The sequence below is a fragment of the Eulemur rufifrons genome, chromosome 18, assembly GCF_041146395.1.
Source record: "Eulemur rufifrons isolate Redbay chromosome 18, OSU_ERuf_1, whole genome shotgun sequence".
Taxonomy (NCBI): Eukaryota; Metazoa; Chordata; class Mammalia; order Primates; family Lemuridae; genus Eulemur; species Eulemur rufifrons.
The window spans coordinates 2849554-2859853 of NC_091000.1; positions in this window are offsets into that span (position 1 = coordinate 2849554).

Here is a 10300-nt window from a genome sequence, read left to right on the forward strand (position 1 = left end):
TGGGTGTCAGGTGGCTGATGCGCCAAGTAATAGGTATTATGTTGATGAGGGTCTTCCGAGGGCTGGGGTCTCAGGTGGCTAATGAGCCTGGTAATGGGGGGGGGGGTGTTCCTTATCAGTAAGCCTACCATCATTAGGGTTTCTAGCCTGGGCAAAGGACTGACTGGCCTGGCACGTAAGCTGGCCCAGGGCGGCATCACGCACAGAGTGACACGGGAAGTATGAAGAGGAGGCAGAGCGCGCTGAGGAGCCGTGCATCCCACAGCACGTTATCGGAGCCTGGGGTCCGTGGTGGGCTGGGCCTTCAGGGAGCTCACCAGGGGTGGAAGCAGGTTCTGGAGGGCCTGTAGGTTTGAGTCCTGAGAGATGACTCTCGGACGGGATTTCCAGAAGCTTAGCTGGAGTGGTGGAAGCAGTGAGAGAATTATTTAAAAGGTTGAAGGGGGCCCAGTTTGTTCTGGGAAATCTTTGAGTAAAATCTGGTGTCTAGGCTGTAAGTGCTGGGGTCCCTTTAAGAAGCTGTCCTGTGAGTTTTATTGCTGGCAGGTGGCCCAGGTGGGGGTGGTGGAGACAGACAAACCGAATTGAACTTACCAATTTTTGTCTCCCGAATTAGCTCTTTTTTTTTTTTTTTTTTTTTGAGACAGAGTCTCACTCTGTTGCCCGGGCTAGAGTGAGTGCCGTGGCGTCAGCCTCGCTCACAGCAACCTCAGACTCCTGAGCTCAAGGGATCCTCCTGCCTCAGCCTCCCGAGTAGCTGGGACTACAGGCATGTGCCACCACGCCCGGCTAATTTTTTCTATATATATTTTTAGGTGTCCATATAATTTCTTTCTATTTTTAGTAGAGATGGGGTCTCGCTCTTGCTCAGGCTGGTCTCGAACTCCTGAGCTCAAATGATCCGCCCACCTCGGCCTCCCAGAGTGCTGGGATTACAGGCGTGAGCCACCGTGCCCGGCCCTAGCTCTTACAATTTTATAAACATTTAAACTCTAACAACAATTTTAAAACTGGTCCATCAAAGGTCACCGAGGTCACGTGAAGCAAAAGGCATTTGAGCTCTTTTAATGTTTTTAATAAAATTTGATGTAAGTGCTTCCTTTTCTTTAAGCCAATTAATTAGAGCTCTTTTACATATTTTGGTAGTGAAACATTGCACGCACATGACATATGGACACATAAATATACAGACAGAAGTAGACAATTTTAGGTGAAACAAGGCAGAAGGTTCTATAGTTTGAAAGCTCAGACACACCGAGGAAAAGCTGCCCGCAGAGCTGCCGTTCAGTGTTTCCCCGTGCGTCACAGGGAGGAAGCCACGAGCTCTTCTCCCAGTGGGGTGGCCGGGCAGCACAGGAGGGCTGGGCACAGGCTCTACCTCCCAGCCACAGGGAAGCAGTGGGCTACACAGGGGCTGTCCTTTACCTTTGACTCTGACCATGGGGGCAGGAGAGGGAAACAGAGGCCCTGAGAATGCAGGAGGCGCAGGGGACGTGGCTGCAGTGTTCTCACCTGTGCCGGACGGTCACCTGGGGCTGGGCCGTCCCGGGGTGTCCAGGCTCAGTCTGTCCCCCACGGACGAGCCGTGGGACTGAAGCAGCGCCAGGTCGGTGGGTGTGGACGACGCCCGTCCTGGGAGGGCAGCCGGGTCCGCGATGCAGGTGCAATCTCCCCGTTTTCAGAAGAGGGCACCCGCTTTCCCAGCGCCCTTTTGTCAGAGGGGGCACGGTCCCGGTGGAGCCCATTTCCTGGGACACTCTAGGGACCCAGAGTCATAGTAGAGGCTGAATTTTCTGTGATTTTAATGATTGATTTACATAAGCTGACACATTATTTGCCATATTTCAAAAATTCATTGATACCTTAGGAAGAGAACATGACATGAAATAAATAATAGAAAGAATTCATTGATGCCTGGACAGGGCTTGTCCTGGGAGACAGTGAGGAGTAGCAGTTAGTTTTCAGTTTTCTGAGGCTTCCCGTAGGCCACTGCTGACTGGCGCTTCCAAGGGGTCTGCACCCCTGATGCTGTCTGGCTGTTCAGGTCGTCCCGGCCGGCCAGCCCCTCCAGACGTCTCCCCGGAGTCAGCACTTGTCTTTCCTCTGCCTGGTTCAAGCTCCTCTGCCCCCAGGCTCTCGGCGGTCAGGGGGGGCTGGGGAGAGTCAGAGGATCCAGCCAATCCCTGCCCCGAGTGACTAATTCCTGACTAGGGCTACTGGTGATTACGGTAGGAACGTTTGGGTAATACAAAGTTGCCCTGAAGGCATCAATCTTTCATGCTGCCATGTCAATGGCTTTGAATGAGAACCTTTCCCGAGACTACCGAGTGATCCTGTTCGGGAATCTTCCTGCTGCCCCTTCTGTTGAGTTTGAGCTGAGGCTCTTTCCCTCAGTGCTGTGGCTGGTTGCCTTAACCGTGCTATTTGAGATGGTAATTGGCATTAGGTTTTCACCAAGGCCGGTAATGCTTTCTTAATATCACACCGGGATTGGGAGATAGCTCACTGTGGCCTGGCTGCTGGGCATTTTGTACTAGGTCCTAGCTGGCTCAAGGGAGAAGAGAGCAAGGACAACCAAGTCCAGCACCAATCACAGAGGTTGTCTGCGGCTTTACCCATGATGTTCTCTCTACCACTCTGCGGCCTTAGTTTGGAAACTTCTGGAGTGATGGTGAGAACTAGATATTTTTGGTACTGCAGGGAGTACTGTGAGAGTTGGAAAGATGCGTGGAAACCATGCCTTTCTTCTCTCTCTGCATCTCCTGACAGCAAGGGCAGTCCAGGGTGTGACCCGGATGTGTAAGGGTCCCCCTCCGTGACCTACAGCAGCCTCGGATCTGCTTCTCACGGGCTTTCTAGGATTTCAAGCGCATGACTGTCTTGTCCTTTGTTTGCAGATGACCTGTCTGCATCGTACAAGTCCTTCTAACGTAATGGGAAATCGAGACACCAAAAACCCGATAAATTGGCACATATTTCTATGGAAAAACACACTCACTACAATTTGTTCCGGACAAGCATCAGTTATCTAATTAAGTAGAGTTTACTCACTAAAAAAAAAAAATGTGTTCTGGGGTGGAAGGTAGGCAGGTATGTCTACACATGGCGACACGAGGGACCTGTGCAGTGACGGGACTGTCCTGCACTTGGCTGTGGCGGAGGACACACAGCCCACAACGTGACGAAAGGGCATAAACACTCGCGCACAGACGAGTGCACGAGAGTGAGACTGGGAGATCCGATCAGAGCGTGGAGTTGCATCAGCGCAACGTCAACACCTTGGTGGTGACCTTGTACCATAGTGTTGCAGGATGTTTATTGTTGAGCTAAACTGGTACACAGGATTTCTCTGTTATTTCTTAAAATCACATGTGAATCCACAATGATCTCAAAATGAAGAGTCTAATTTAAAGATGTGTTCTGTGCCCCCGGCATATCAGAAAGATAAAACGCATACACGCACCAGACAAGCAGACACACGTTCCCGCCTGTCGAGACTCAACCCACAACAGTGAGTACGTACATTTTTGCTACCAATTGTGTAACAGCGGGAATGGCCTGGAAAAAATGGCAAAAATATTTCCTGTCTCTAAAGCTGGCATCCCTGCCTCAGGCCGGTGGCCGGGAGGGGCGGGGTGAGACTTTTGCTGTTTGTGCAACGGAGATGGCCCAGCCCGACCTGGTAAAGAGAGGTCCTGGGCCGCGGTCACGAGATTGTCTCCGGCAGGGACGGGATGATCAGAATCATCAGCTGTAACTGCCTGGAGCTGAGAACCCATCCTGTAAACGCTCCGTGTTTCTGGGAGTGTGCAGGAAGTTTGGTTTCCTTTGAGATGAGAAGTCTACCATACTTCCTCCTCTGCCAGCAAAGTAAACTCTCTTTCCTTCCTCCTCCAACCGCTTGTCCTCGTTCTTAGCCTCGTGGACACGTGCCGAGTTCTCGGTAACAATCGCAGCGAGACAATTTTATATTTGGGTAACGGACTGAATCTAAATTGGGTGTCATAAAGCATAGGCGTCCTCTTTAGATCTCAAACAGGAAAATCGTGACTGTATGACAATTTTTCTGTGCTGAATGTAAATACTTAATGGAGAAACATAATACGAAGGTTTATAACTCTTATTGCATTGGTTTTTATGTTGAGGTGTTGAAAAAATCTCATAAAGAAACAAGTGTAAGAAGTCAGATACACGTGCACACGCAGGGCCTTGGGGGCATGTGTTGTGCTGTGGGAGCTTGTGCCGGTTTTCCCCGCACACCCTCTCCGTGAGCGCCGTGTGATGACAGGCCTTATCCCTGGGTCACAGCAGAGCCTTCGCTTTTGAAGCTTCAGGTAAACATTGATGGAGCCCACAGCTGCTCTCTCCTTCTGTAACCATACGGTGAATCTCTCGTTGACACAGCGTGACTGGGAGCGGAATGTTTGATTAATAAACTATAATAGGTTATTGAGAGTTTGTGAGCTTGGATGAAATGCAGCAATTACCAATTTCAAAGGATTCAAAGAAGGTAAAATATATTTAGCTCACTCACCTCAAATCTGTTATGGAATGAGAGAAGGTAACATACAATAGGTAACATGATACAAGAACAACATAAGTATTCTTAAATTTGAATTTTTTTTAAAGATCTGGCAGGGTTCAGAAATATCATTAACGTACTTCAATTATTGTGAAGACCAACAATTTAGGCTGAACTGATGTGGAAAGTTATATTCTGCACATTAAAAAAATCTAACAATCACAGATTCCTCGTAGCAAGTTATTTTTCTCCTTTTTTCCTACAAATAGAATGTAGACCCTGCAGTTAAATTTTCTGGGGTCTTAACACTTTCAAATTTCTCCTTATCAGATGAAAACATTTCAACAAATATAATGCCAGGTCCTAGTTTTGTAATGTTTTGGTTTTAAATCATTTCAGATATAATCAACATTAAATTTTACCTCTTTTATTGTAAACTGACCAAGCGTATCCTACATGGCAGATGAATTTTCTCATGGAACTTACTCCACAGCCAAGCATTTCGCATCGTGCGTCATAACTGGAGCTGCTGGTCAAACAGCCGAGGCCACGTGGCAGGGAGAGAACAGAATGCACTGTCTGACAGCGAGGGCCCTCAGGGTCTCACTCCGTCACCCTGGCTACAGTGCCGTGGCATCATGATAGCTCACAGCAACCTCACACTCCTGGGCTCAAGGGATCCTCCTGCCTCAGCCTCCCGAGTAGCTGGGACTACTGGCGCTCACCACCACACCCTGCTAATTTTTCTATATTTTGTAGAGGTAGAGTCTCAATCTTGCTCGGGCTGGTTTCGAACTCCTGGCCTCAAGTGATCCTCCCGCCTCGGCCTCCCAAAGCGCTATGATTACAGGCTTGAGCCACCCTGCCCAGCCTGCCACAGAATAATTTTACCTTCTTCAAACTTTTTTCCCATTTGATGTAAAACCCTTGGTAGTTAGCATTATGAATCCTCTTAAAGCTGGGGGACCTTCTTCAGTCACCTCACCCAACGCCGACATGGCCCAAGTCTGCAGGCCTGTTCGTCAATCAGGTAAACCCAGGCTCTGATCACTCGGGGTCTCCAGTGTACGTCAGCTGCATACGAATCATGAAAATCTTCAGGAAATAGATGCTGAACAGCATCTACACTGAACAACACGAAGACCCCTAATTTTGTTAAAAGTTCTTTGCTCAGGTGATTTGTAGTCCTCTTACATAAATATTTTTGTAATTTTAGCTTTTCGTTGACAGTAAAGAGGACAATGTTACTGTCCCAGGACTAATACATGCTTGCAGCTCCACGGGGCTCAACAAGGACCAGTGGGGTACAGTTTCAGATTTCTGACTCGGCGCTTAACAGGATGGCATATGCTGCGGCATCAGGTCGCGAGCGCCCCACTTTTGCGATTTTCGAGCAGAGCTGAACTACTACTTGCCAGGGACGTCGTGGGAAAGACTTGTAAGTCAGGTGACCTTGCCCTTGTTTTCCAGCTCGGGGACTATATGCGTCTTTGAAAGTCATTTGTTAATGTTAAGACTTACTCATATATCCCCTTCGATGAAGGCCCACGCAGAACATGGAAGTAGAAAAAATATGGGTAGTGAGGAATTTTTTGGAAATTTCGTGACTATATCAACTTTCATTTATTTAAGCTTAAATAGCATTCCAAAACCTGCAAAAAAAAAAAAAAATTAGCAGCTGTTTGTTCTGGGTGTTGAAAATATGGAACAGCCAAAATTTCCTAGTTAGGACAAAACTTTGCTATTTCTTCTTTTGTGCTGACGTGGCTGTTAATTTTCCCATTAATGCCAGCATAATTCTCTCAAACCCTTTTATACTTGAGTTGTCAAAGGACCCTACGTAGCGTGTTCTTGGGTTTGGCCTGGATTGGTGTTGTCAGGTGCTTGGTGGCGGTTCTGCTCCTGATGCCTTCTCCCTGTGGAATGTTCTGGGTGTATGAGCTTCCTGTCTTCTTGGATTCTCTATAGCAAGCTAGATGTTATGTGCTACAAATTTCTCAGTGTCGATAGAAATAAAGTGCTGTAAAATTTGTCAAGACAGAGTTAAGCCTTCTGCATTTGGATAAAATTTTGCAGTTTTACATAAAAATGACTTCATTTTTCTTAAGAAATGTTGACTACAGATTCCCTGTCACTGGAAAGAGTAAACCAGGTTGTAGCTACAGGCACTGCAGGTGGGACACGACACACTCCACAACACATGTGCAAACCCTTTATTAAAGCAACAATCAAAATGCAGGATGGATCACATGTTTGTTTTTTGCTACTGTAATATCAACTTATATATTAGTCATTTGTTTACATCTTTATTTTTAAAAAGTGAACATTTTATTGTTCAAAAAAATCACCAGATTGACATTTCTGCCCAGAGAATTTTTTTTTGTCTTATTTTCCAATTTTAACAAAGGACATCCAGAACTACTGAAATACAACAAATGCAAAAGAGTACAGGCGTCTTCGTTGACTCTAACTCACTGTCAGCAGCTCTATGGTGTCTGAGAGATACATTCGGAGGCTTCTATTATTGGTTAAGTAAAAATAATTGATGCCAGAATATTCTTAGAACTATTTACTTTCTATCTTTACAGACTCTAGCTTCAATTTGATTGCAGTATTCTTAGCACTAGCCCCTTTATAAATTCCACCTCTAAAAAAATCCCAACGATCATTATCATCCTTATATATTTTCTTGTATAAGGGATAAACGCTAAGTCCTTTGCAGACTATAGTAAGCAATTGTTTTATTTGATTTCCCCCCCCCCCCCAACTGATCTGTCTAATCCAAACCTGGTTAATCCTAGGTTTAACCCTAGGTTTAAGGTTAAACTCTAAAACAGTCATTAGGAAAATGAACTTTGTTATCTACTGAAGGATTTTTAAATGAATAGCTGAGTGTAAAAATGACCAATATCTTGACCATAACAGATGCTCAAAATATGTGTGTATACAATGAGATTTGGTAGATAAAGACTACTAACTTAGTTTATTTATTTTTTGGAGATGGGGGTCCTGCTTTGGGGCCCAGGCTGGAGTGCAGTGGTGCAATCGTAGCTCACCGTAGCCTTGAACATCTGGGCTCAAGAGATCCTCCCATCTCAGCCTCCCGAATAGCTGGGACTACTGGCGTGCACCACCACGCCTGGCTAATTTTTAAAAATATTTTGTAGAGACAGGGTTCTCACTATGTTGCCAGGCTGGTCTCTAACTCCTGGGCTCAAGTGATCCTCCCACCTTGGCCTCTCAAAGTACTAGGATTATAGGTATGAGGCACCATGCCCGGCCTAATCATTTAGTTTAAAAAACAAGAAGAGGAACAGGAATTACTTAAGGGGCTACCAAAAGGATATGTAAAGATCTGTAAAGAACAGTAGCTGAACTGTGCTGAGAAAGTAGAGTATCTGAAGTATGAGTTAAATGCTCCATTTTCTTACCAAATGAGATGCTGAAAGGAAATCCCCAGTTAACCAGACCAGAGAGTGTTTTAGCACTGACTCAATACTGAATTTCAAACACCATAACAGGAGGTATCTGCTTTGCCTTTCTAAGCTATTTCCAGTGGCTGGGCTTGGTGTTTCTAAAGTCAAGCTGATTTGTGTTGGCTGCCCTACGTCGAGCGTGTGCCTGTTCAAAACATGCAAATATTCTTTGCACCTTACATTTTCTTCATATGCTAAAGAGCTGAGCAGATCCTAGATCACCAGGAAATAATGATCCAAGCATTAGATTTAAAGCACGTTATTAGTCCATTAAAATAATCTACACAGCCATCGTTAAGTTCATTCCATCTTTCCATTCCATTGCTTTGTTATCACACATCTGCCCTTCAAAGAGAAGTTCAGACAACACAGACCTGTGCAATTAAAAATGAAACAAACGATAAAAAAGGGGAGAAGGGGATTCCGGAACCCACTGTGGGATGTCAGGCCTTTTGGCCTCAGTTGTGAAAAAGAAATCTCATAAGCATCCAAGACAAACAGTTCTGGATGTGACAACACGGCACAGAGTGCTCGGGACGGGCTAGACATTCAGATACTCTCAGAGCGATCTCTATACATCACATGTATCACATTTGGTTCCTAGAGATTTTAGTCAAGTATTAGTATTTCTTTTTGCCGAGTATGATATACAAAAAGATGAGGATAGATGTGCCCTAAAGATATGAAAATATAATATATAAAACAAAGCCATTATAAATTACATAGATTTTTCCATATAAAATTCTGTTTTCCCTATTTAGAATAAATACCATCCAAATTTACAGATCATCGAAGTGAATTACATACACACACATATGTGAATCATTTTCAGAATTTTGAGAAAAAAATTGCTAGAGATACGACCAGGATGACTCAGAAAGCAGACACTGATTTTAAGAACGACTACCTAAGACCCAAAGGCCATGGCTCTGGATCTAGTGTTAAGCTTTTAAAACTGCCCCAGTGAGTCTGGCGCACGGGTGTGCACACACACGTGTTCCGGTCACACTCCTGTGAACTTCTATGAAGCGGAACAGTTCACTTTATCTTTGAAAAATCAGCCAGAAGTCATGAGGTCTCTTCTACATTTCATATTCTAGCAGGAGGACCTCTTTTACTTCGTAAAGAAGCCGTAGGATGGACAGGAACAGAGTCGAATTTCTGGAAGGGGAAACTCCTATTGTAAGCTAACCTCCCTTTACGGTGGCTGTTAGCAAGAGCATTCTGGTGCCTTAACAAGGGAGAATGTTTTGAAAATCTATGTACCCTCCCCTCCCCACAGTCTAAAGAAGCAAAAATCAACCTGGAAACATTCTTTGGTCATATATTTCTGCTCATTTCGTAAGAATCTGCCAGTTATCCGTAATTAATGTCTGGATGGAAAGGATGGCTTCTCCTGCTGTTTCCTACCTGGAAATCTGCACATGGCTTTGGGTGGAATGAGACCTGGACAGCATGGGGAAAAGTTCACACAATGTCAAAAAATGAGCTGAAATCCCTGTTGATACTTTGGCGTATAAACCCATATAAGAATTTGTAGACCTCCATGACGCAAAGTTTTAGACTCTAAGAACTGGAGATGAAACTTTCCTGCAACCCAAATACATAAAATCCTAGTCCAGAGAGCCCGAACAGGAGTCGCCGAGTCTCTTGATTGCTCACTGCTCATTTCTTCATGGGACCACCCAAGACACATCTAACTAGATGCCAGGAGTTCACTCCTTTTCAAGAGATGTCTGATCAAAGGGTCCTATCACCTTCCACACCAGTTATCTATACATAAACCCGTCACGGCTACCTTCAAAGCAAGCCCACTGCCCGCAGTCACGGAGCAGGGGTGTTTGCTGTAAAGTTTGGGCAGCAGAAGCACCCAGTGTCATGTTCCCGTTTTTGCTCCCAATTTTGCTTGTCTCATGCCATGGGCTTCACCACGGAAGACTGCAAACTTTCCACAGAACGATGACGTGTGAGCTGGGAGGGATCTTGTAGGCCCTCGAGCACTACCTGAATAGTTCTCTAGATGAAGGAAAAGACTAAACTTCAGGGCAAGGAGGGAGTCATCCAAGGTCACTTGCCCAGACAGTGACAGTGTGAGGTCTAAACACGTGGGTCTGCTCTCTCATTACCACCGTGGCCCACGTGACCTCGGACATCGTAACCCCACCCTTTGGCGTGGCCGCGACCCTCACAACCATGTTAAGGTTACTATCTTCCCTGCTTACAGGTGAAAATGAAATAACACCACTCATCCTCACCAAGACTAGCTAAACTGTGGAAGGAGTCCCAATGAGTTTTTGGAAGG